Source organism: Notolepis coatsorum (genome assembly GCF_963971535.1).
Source record: "Notolepis coatsorum genome assembly, chromosome: 9".
Classification (NCBI taxonomy): domain Eukaryota; kingdom Metazoa; phylum Chordata; class Actinopteri; order Aulopiformes; family Paralepididae; genus Notolepis; species Notolepis coatsorum.
The window spans coordinates 10,701,855-10,712,635 of NC_140173.1; the positions used below are offsets into that span (position 1 = coordinate 10,701,855).

Below are 10,781 nucleotides of genomic sequence, written 5' to 3' on the forward strand. Positions count from 1 at the left end.
TATTTTCAGCCAAGTATGGTGGTAAGGTAACTATTAGGATATATATGGTATGGATTACTTACTGTTATAACTTATTAATATCTGTGGTAGCTCTAGTCTCCACCTACACAAATTGTTTTTGTGCCGTCCATTGATCATGCACCTTCACATGGTAGGCACATTAACTGTAGGTCAAACTCCCCAAACAAACAAGCACACCATTGATTTAAATCACACATAAATCACACATACAAAGATCTAACTATTACTCCTCTCTGAACATGAATATAAAACAAAAAGGTAATCTATTAACTGTGTAAACCTTATGCAATATTCATCATTGCTATTTGGATAGTTGAAATCTGTATGAACTGAGTAGTTAGTATCAAATGAAATAAGATGAAACAGCTCCATGCATTAATTGAATAAACAACTCATTACCAGTATGGTATTGTTTAAATTGTACAGCGTTTTGCACATCTTTGTCAGGGAATTCCAACAATTCTGGACCTGAATGTACGAGTTAATTGTAATCATCGCTCTATCTCCTTATGTCTAGTCAAGCCAGGTTGTGGAGGAGAGAGACAGGGAGGAACATGCTGTAGACTACTTTGCCCGTCCTGAGCCTGCTATGATGCAGGTGTTTTTACATCACCACCCAAAACAAGATTCAGCCAAGAGCGAGTGAGTAGTGTACACTGGTCCACTTGTCCATGGCACTTACTACCCAGCTTTGTAGTGGTTTGGGGGAATAGTACTGTAGGTACGCATATTTAAGGGTACCGCAAGGATGGTGTCCGGCCGATTGTGGTGGGCCGGTCTGGGCCAAAAATGCCAGGGCTGATTTTTTGTCCCAGTCCAGCCCTGTCGGCGACCCGATGCATGTGTGTGTGTGTGTGTGTGTGTGTGTGTGTGTGTGTGTGTGTGTGTTCCTGTGTGTCGCCCCCATCTTACGAGTGTGTGTTTGCTGCATGACAAATAAAGACTTCTTCAGACGCATTAAGGAACACAGTTGAAACATTATATGTTCATAAGTATTCCTGCCTAGTATTCATTTATTTGATTCTTTATTGTTAATATTCACATATTATTTATTTACTAATAATAATTATTTGTCAATGTTTAGTGTGTTCTTTGCATTGCTTTGGCAACGTTTTCCCCCGTCATGCCAATAAAGTGAATTTGAATTGTAGACAGAGAGAGAAAGACGGAGACAGAGTGTGTGGAGGGATGAGTTGGAGAGAGAGGGCCTGGTGGCGAGCGGCGGCGGCGTTGGGGAACGAGCTGTCAGACCTGATGGAACAGGGATATTAACCTCCCGGCTTCCTGACTCCATTACTGCAACAATCAAAAGAGAAAAATGAAACGAATTCTGTGTTTTAGGGGCGGCTCTGGCTGACAGAGAAGTGCCCCTCGGGGGGTGGACATCATGGAGGGAGCCTGGGGGGGGGGGGGGGGGGGGCAGAGGTGTTCAGAGTGTGTGTGTGTGGGGGGGGGGGATGACGACGACACACGACAGGTGATACTGTCCACAAGAGCATCACTTGGGTGGCTGACTGCCTGGTTCAACGACAGGAGTAGCTGTCGTACCATTATAACTAGAGGTTGACCGATGGTGGATTTATAATAGGCCATTTAAACAGGGCTGTATGTAAACTTTTTTTGCACATAGCACTGATGCTACAGCGGTTGATAAGTTTGTAGCACAGGCCAAAATCGTGTGGCACGAGTATAAAACGTGTTATATTTGTAACAGTCACAAATGTGCCTATTGTATTTCTGTGTTGTTATTTAGTTGCAGTGCCATGTTTGGTCACCGAGTGGCGCTCCATTGTTTGTACCTGATGTAGCTACAGGTTTAATTTGATTGAACCTTAGCCAGTGACTTCTTCACTTCCTGTTCCACCTGACGACCGACAGCAGCGGCAACTTGTTACAGTAGTTTCTCTAGTCTGAAGCCTTGAGCCTAATTGTTTGTGAACAAGCATCCATATTGGCTCACTGAAGCAGACAAGGTTAACTACTTAGGTATAGGGGGCGGTCAGGTGGCATAGCGGAGATTGTGCTCGTCACCAATGCAAGAGGCTGCGGTCTCGACTCCCGGAGAGTCCGCGTTGCCTTGGCTCGGGCTGATCGCTATACTAACTTGTTTGGCTGAGTTAGGGGGAGGGGAGCCGTGGGTGGGTCCTGGGCGTTGTGGACAGCGACCCCTACAGTTCGGTCGGGGCGCCTGCACAGCGAAGGTAGGATCTGGAGAAAGGTAGTGTGACCTTCCACACGTTACACTCTCCCAGTGAGAATCTGCGCTGCCAGGCTGGCTGCCGGCTGGCTGCACGTGTGTCGGAGGAAAACATGCGACAGTCTCCGGCCTCTCGGACCAACAGTAGGGTGGGGGGGGGGGGGGGGGGGGGGGGGGGTGCGCGCAACAATCAGGAAGGGGGTTGGGAATTGGCATAACGACTAACAGTGGGATGGGAGAAAAATCGGAAAAAAGGAGAAAAAAAAAAGATAATATATAGAAATAATCATGTATCAAATGACAGAATTAGTTAATACTCTGTAGTATTGAAAAAATCCGATCGATACCATAAATGTATTGAATTTCGATACCCAGCCCAACCGGTAGATGTTTCACTTCCCATGCAGCAAACTAGCTTTGAATCTAGGTGTGTTACACAGCTACACAAGTTCATTACAGCTGTGTTGATATAAAGTACGACCCTAAGCCTGATATAGCTTTTATATTATACAACATTTTGTTAATATGAAAAATATTGAGACATTCATATTAAAAGATGAAGCACTGCCAACTAATACAGTTGTTGAAACAATCACATATTGCCAAGCAACACTAAAGAAAACAAACACTCTGCTCCATATAGATATAATGAATAAAATGGAAAGCAGAGTACATTTACAAGAGAATTCCCAGTGCAGTTGAGACGCATATTAGCCCTCTGCAAACAATATTGCTCTCGGTTGTATAAACTGTATACATTTAAATATCCACCATTTGAGCAAAACTGACACAAACTCATAGATTGCTAGAGTAGAGTATATATTTGCTGGCAAAAACAACCAACAATAAAAGGAATTCTAGCCTAGTAGGTTATCTAGCAAAAGACCTGTGTTGACGAGATAATAATTTTGAAAATTACTTCTTTTGAAACGTTGAATAATAGTGATCTTCTGGCAACAATTTTCTTTTCAAAGTGGATAGTTTTGGCATGCAACCCTTTCAATCTGCTACACACGACACACGTCCATCTTTTAAATAGAATATCTTTTCATTGCTTCCAAGATGTGGAGGAAATAAACACAGTGCCCTGAGGGAGACATTGAAGTCATCTACTGGTGGAACACACGCTTATTTCAAGTGTCTTCTTCTAAAACCGCTCCCAAGACGTCCGCCGATATTTACATCCCCCAAGACGACAGGGAGACAGTGCCGGCACACTAGTTGACTGCGTGTTGTTTAGGGCTGCAACCAACGATTATTTTGGTAGTCGACTAATCTGTTGATTATTTTTTCGATTAGTCGACTGATCTAACGATTATTTCTGTCACACCCTCCATCTCTGCTTCCTGTGGGCGCGGCTCCTTTTCCGGGCTCTTAGCAGACTTCTTAGCTTAACATAACAGACCGACAGTAAGTTTGGGGGAACTAATGGGATAACTGTTCGTAATAACACTCAGATTTAGCAACGTCACACTCCCAATTAATTTCCAAAATTTATTCTGCACCCGTCACAATGATCGGAGCAGAAGCATCGGAGCAGATTTGGGTCCCTGATTTAGAGAGTTCTGAGTGTCTCTTAGTTGATTAGTCTGACTAATGGATATTACGCTATTTCTTCAGTCATCTTCCATGTCTTGTTGTGCCGAGTGCTGGCTGAGGTGTTGGGAAATTATCTCTAGCTTCACAATTATATAATCAGAAATGTTTTGGCACTAGATTTTAAAAAGAGGTCCTTTAATAATCAACATTATTAATTTGCAAGAGGACAATAATGTTGGAATATTACAGATTTGAGTATCAAAATGGACTTAAGTAACTGAGAACGTTGTATGAATGTTAGTGGAGGAGAAGAACTTCTTCTGAGCCTGAGGGCAACTCTAGTCAGTGGTATTACACTGAGAGAGAGTGGGTGTGGAACTGGACCTTTAGGCTTTTACAACACAGACACTCTCTCTCTCAGACGCACTTGAATTTGGTGTTGCGTTTCCTCCTCCAGCACGAGAGAGGATGATGTCAGGAGCTCCCGTCTCCCCGTATGGATAGGTTGGATTTAACAAGTGTGTGTTAAAAAGGTCAAAAAGTCAGTGTGTGCGTGCCAGTGAATGCATGCGTTTGAGGGAAATATAACTATGGCTGGCTGCCCTACATTTCCAACACTTTTACCCCCCCCCCCCCCCTCCCTTCTACCCCCAGTGGGCCCTATGGGTCTTTGGGGAAATCACGGTCAGTGTACGAGAGTGTGTTTGTGTGGTCGCCCCACTAACCCTCCAGAGGAGTCAGCCGTCGTGGCTCCGGGGCTGTGAGGGCCCTCGGGAAGGGAAGGGCCTGACTGACTTTGTCCTCTCGCTCACTGCCTCTCCTCAGACTAATGTCTAGCGGTTACACACAGCACAGGGCTATTTTCGTTTCGTTTTCAAGGTCAGTTTCGCTTTCCAGAACGCAACGTAATGGCAGGCAAGTTAGACATTGGTTTTGCCTCCTGAGCACAGTGATGTAGTACAATGCCAAAGCAGTAGGTGGCAGTAGGTGGCGAACATGAAGGCAATTTTCAACCAATCAGAAGTTGAATGTGCCAATACACTTCCTGCAAAAAAAAAAAAAAAAAACACCATCTTTAAATGCCTTGCGTGAGCCATTTAGCCAATGTAGCATTAATTTTTCAGCAAAGAAAGTGCAATAAAAGTGCAATAAACAAACGGATACATTCACTGTGTGTTCTGCTCTCTCATTTGTTGATGAAACAAAACTAACATCAACACAATTGACCACCAAGAGCGGATAGTTTAGTCTCACAAAAAGATCTCTGATGTTGTTAGCTACATGCTAACGTGAATGGAATATGTCAGTACAACAGTATAGCATTGTGGCTAGCAGCTTGGTAACGTTAATGCTAGCAGAATGAATGGATGTAAACTTTATTTAACAGGTTGCAGAATGGGTACAATACAATACGGCTAAATACATACAATTGTTAAGGGTATGCAGACTGTTGTAGCTTGGACTGGGCTCCTTATAACAACTAACAGGGTTTGGACGTAGCTAACGTTAGCTCACGTTAGCCAGCCAGCACCAAACTGATGATATCGGGAGCTATCAGTAGCTAGATAACATTAGACAACGCCTCATGTATTAAACAAAGGTGAATAGATGACTGGGCCATTTTGTTTAATGCTTGTTAAGATTGAAAGAGGAGCTCTGAGCTAACAGGGTCTGGTAGCTAATGTTAGCCAGCTGCTCATGCAATCGTTAATGCTAGCAGAATGAATGGATGTAAACTTTATTTAACAGATTGCAGAATGGGTACAATACAATACGGCTGAATACAAACAATTGTTAAGGGAATGCAGACTGTTGTAGCTTGGACTGGGCTCCTTATAACAACGCGTCTATTCGAAAGGCAACCGGAGCTCTGCTGTAAACACTGGAAATAACCGTGCGGGTCTCTACTGCGCATGGGCGTTGAGCAACAACGGCTCCGTATGCGGCTCGCGCAGATTACATGGCACGTTGTCGGCGAGTTTTGGCGAGTATCCAAAACGGAAACACAATTTCAGCATTGCCCTACTGGCAATGGGTTATCCTGCCAAAACGGCGTTTCTTTTTAACTAAGGCCCCGTTTAGACGGAAACGCTAGCAGGTGAATCCGCAAAAATATTTTTGCGGATGTGCCTTTCGTTTATACGGAAACGGCGTTTTTAACGGGGTGAAACCGCAAAAAAGTGAGACTACCTTCCAGGGTGGAATTCCTAGAAACGCAAAAGCTTTGCGATCTCGTCTAAACTATCAAAACGTAAATATCTGTTAAAACGATGACGAAAGGGTTGTCACGGCTGTGGTCGCGCGTACTGCTTACGTCACAGGTAGCAGGTATGCGCCAGTAGCCGAGACGTAAACAAAGCAAGTATGTCTGACTTATATCAACGGAGATCACCTGAAGGCTACATTGGCAGTACTTTTAACCCTTTCACTGCCACACGAGTCACACGACAGAAGGTTAACCCTTTACTATCACACAACCGGCTGTCGTGTGGCAGTGAAAGGGTTAAATACACAAGAATCTGTCCCGCGGCGTGAGTGGACCCACTGTCTGTGAGTGACTCTGCTTTGGTGCAATCACATTCCCCATCCACAGTCTGCGAATCAGAGGCAGAGTAGGGCGGGTCTTCACAGCACGTCATGTGACATATGCGCCAATCGTGTGACAGTGGGGCTCCGTCGTCTCGAGTCGTTACAGCGTCGTCTGCACGCAGAATTCCATCCCAAAACGCTCGTCTAAACGTAAAATTAAAAGTGAAACCGCAAGATGACTTTTGCGGTTTCTGTTCACAAAACGCTCGTCTAAACGGGGCCTAGGACAGCAAACGTAATCATTCAGCAACAAAAACAAAAACAAAAACCCCAGTGTAACCATGGCCTTAGTCTATTGATCCGAGCATCACCAACACTGATGGGAGGCTGGGAGGCTTATTCTCTCAACAGTCTATATATCTATTTCTCATAAACAGGAAGACTGAAAGCACGGACAGGCCCTGCAGTTCTTATTCCGTTCTTTTAACGCCTGGAGAATAGGCAGCAACAGAGGGAAATGTGTTGATAAGTCTGGCAGGTTGGACGAGTGGCACAGTATATTATTATTCTTCAGGGAAAAGGAGGAGGATAGAGCCTGGTCACCTGCCAGAAGCTCTGGAGACCGGTGAGAGAAGCCAAATCTATTCATCATCTAGATCTAAATCACCCATGCAACGTTTTGGAAGGCAGTGAACTCTTATTAAAAGTGAGTACTTACATTTCCCCTTTCACTCACGTTAATTGTGGGGGTTGTTTGGATTTCTGATTGGAGAGAGGTTTGCTTGGCATTCAACAAACATTTTGCAGATGCCGGGCATTCATTTGACAGGGCATATACAGGGCTCCCCGTTATTAGTGATGAGTGTGTTTGAGCCATTTACCTTTCAGCCCTTTTCTACAGGTGAGGTATATGCAGGGGTGAAAGTACTTGAGTAATTGTACTTCGTTACAATACTTGTGGTATAACGTACTGTACTGTTTTTGGGGATTTGTACTTTACTCAAGTATTATTAAGTTTGTATACTTGTATACTTTTACTCAATTACATTTCAGAGAAAAAAAAAAACATACTTTTTACTCCTTACATTTAAATGCAGACCTACAAAGTAGAAAGTACAAATCTCGCAGGTCCAACAATTTTAGTATTTGTTTCTCTGGCCGAACTAACGTTAACGTTATTAATCCTGCGGCCACGCTTTATTTAAAAACAGTCAATCAAATCCCCATCAATGGAAAATGAACACGCCCATACCCATGCTGATTGGTCCTTGTGCAAGACTAGAAAGCGGGGATCTTTGACACCTGCCATCAGAAGAATAGACAGTCAGAAAAAAGTTTACTTTAACTTTTTAGTACTTAAGTACATTTAAAAGTAAAAACTTTTTTACTTTTACTCAAGTGTGTTTTTAGCCAGATACTCTGACTTTTACTGGAGTACGATTCTGAGACGGTACCCATACTTTCACTTAAGTATAATTTCTGGGTACTTTTTACACCCCTGGCCTGGGCATATGCAGCTTTACAGGCCATTGATTCCAGTTCAACTGGAGGAGAATTTGGATCCTATTTATTTATTTTTTTCCTGAAACTGGCTGCTTCATTCATCACAGAGCAATTTACGCATACATTCAATCTTTCTATCTCAAGTGTTTTTCTGAATATTTAGAAAGGGGCACGTTTGTTTCCGTTGCACAAAGGTGGCGATAGAAATTCATTCAATAATTACAGACCAATTTCGAAGTTATTTTGCCTCACTAAAACCCTGAAATCTCTGGTTAACAACCGACTAAAGATAAGAACAAGTCGATCCGCACATCAAAAATAGCTTGCGTTGAAAGAGTGTTATTATGCAGCGAGCAATGTTTCGAGCAGCTTCTTCCTCAGACTTGTGTTTTGTTTTTGATCCCACATCCATCCCACAGAGTAATGGGATGATGTGCGTGTCTTTTTTATGATCGATTAACAGCCAACTAGAGGCACTCCGTCTCAAGTCTGCACCCATCTGGTTTCAGAGCCAATATCAATATCATACTATTTCAGCCATTATTACATTAGTTAAAAATAATATAGTAACTGCTTTGGACAGTAAGAAACACTGTGCCGCTCTTTTTTCTGGATCTGTGAAAAGCATTTGATACAGTGGTTCATCCTTCGTTTGGTGAGAAGACGTTTAAAATACCACATAACTGGATGGATGGCCCCACTGACTTTGCATTGGTTCTGTGGCCCAGAGCTACAGTATGAAGGACAGCATGTAGGAGATAGAGCTGGGAGTCCAGAACTCTGAACTTACACTTTAACGAGCCTGATGTGTCACAAAAACAGGGAGTCCTCTCAGTCTCTCTTGGACCCATTTGCTCACAGTCATTTCTTTACATAATCGTGAGAGAAGTTCTTGCGTAACACATTTAAAACCATTTTCTAACTGTTACACTACACTTTGTAAAGGTTACACAGCGTGAAGGGGCATTATTATAATGATAATCACTCATGTCAGCCACAAGCCTTAAAATGGGCACTTTACCAACAAACAAAAATAAATGCACATTTATTTTTTTACATAATCTTTACCGCTGTACACTCATACTGTACATAATACAGCACAGCCTCTCCATCAGCACGGAACCAAATCGAGGACACTCACAGTCTGGAGTCGACGAGCGCCCACACAGTTTATGTTACACAAGACAAAATGATTCATCCGAACCAGGCTGTTGCTCCGACGCAGTGAGTACACCGGCAGACGGTGCCGTATCTACTAACTAGGCCTAACAAAAATAATGGTTGGTTTCAGGTTGCTGACCGACCCTGCCGATTTAGGTGCGACCCAATATATTTTATGAGTTTAAAAAAAAAATTATATATTAAAAAAAAAAAAAATCATTTTTTTTTTTTTTTTTTTTTTTTTAGAATAAAGTTTCATAGAAATCTTAGTCAAACATTTAGTATTATGGATATTAAACATGCTGGCAGAGTACATGCATCCATGTTGTTGTGAACATTTTAACCCTTTCACTGCCACACGACAGCCGGTTAACCCTTTCACTGTGACAATACAGAAGGTTAGCCCTTTACTATCACACAACCGACGGCGATGCTCCATCATTAGCATCATTAGCTCCGCATCCTTCTGTCGTGTGGCAGTGAAAGGGTTAATTAAATAAAGAAATTCCCTATCCATAGTCGCCGTGGGAAAGAATAAAATAAAAAAAAAAAAAAAAAATTCCCTACCTACCCTGACAACCAACCTGAAACCAACTATTATTTTTGTTAGGCCCTACTAACTATCAGAGCCTGGTGAATATACCGACCGCACCGCATGTATCTACTAACTATCAGAGCCTGGTGAATATACCGACCGCACCGCATGTATCTACTAACTATCAGAGCCTGGTGAATATACCGACCGCACCGCGTATCTACTAACTATCAGAGCCTGGTGAATATACCGACCGCACCGCGTGCCGTATCTACTAACTATCGGAGCCTGGTGAATATACCGACCGCACCGCATGTATCTACTAACTATCAGAGCCTGGTGAATATACCGACCGCACCGCATGTATCTACTAACTATCAGAGCCTGGTGAATATACCGACCGCACCGCATGTATCTACTAACTATCAGAGCCTGGTGAATATACCGACCGCACCGCATGTATCTACTAACTATCAGAGCCTGGTGAATATACCGACCGCACCGCGTATCTACTAACTATCAGAGCCTGGTGAATATACCGACCGCACCGCGTATCTACTAACTATCAGAGCCTGGTGAATATACCGACCGCACCGCGTGCCGTATCTACTAACTATCGGAGCCTGGTGAATATACCGACCGCACCGCGTGCCGTATCTACTAACTATCAGAGCCTGGTGAATATACCGACCGCACCGCATGTATCTACTAACTATCAGAGCCTGGTGAATATACCGACCGCACCGCGTGCCGTATCTACTAACTATCAGAGCCTGGTGAATATAACCGACCGCACCGCGTGGTGCCGTATCTACTAACTATCAGAGCCTGGTGAATATACCGACCGCACCGCGTGCCGTATCTACTAACTATCAGAGCCTGGTGAATATACGACCGCACCGCATGTATCTACTAACTATCAGAGCCTGGTGAATATACCGACCGCACCGCGTGGTGCCGTATCTACTAACTATCAGAGCCTGGTGAATATACCGACCGCACCGCGTGCCGTATCTACTAACTATCAGAGCCTGGTGAATATACCGACCGCACCGCGGCAACAGAGAGAGATATCGTACTCTCAGACTTCCAATACAGTTGGACAGCAGGCGGACGTGTTCGCCACCAACACATTTCTGCTATGCATGCCAAATTCTGCATCTCTCCTTTTTACAGCTACACCCACCAGTCAATGTGTTCTCTCTCTCTCTCTCTCTCTCTCTCTCTCTCTCTCTCTCTCTCTCTCTCTCTCTCTCTCTCTCTCTCTCTCTCTCTCTCTCTCTCTCTCTCTCTCTC

General features: G+C 43.7%; 1 protein-coding gene across 1 annotated transcript in view; it reads right to left on the reverse strand.

Moving 5' to 3' along the window:
* Positions 1 to 10,781, reverse strand: part of micu1 (mitochondrial calcium uptake 1) — a 180,106-nt gene that overhangs the window by 137,048 nt on the left and 32,277 nt on the right.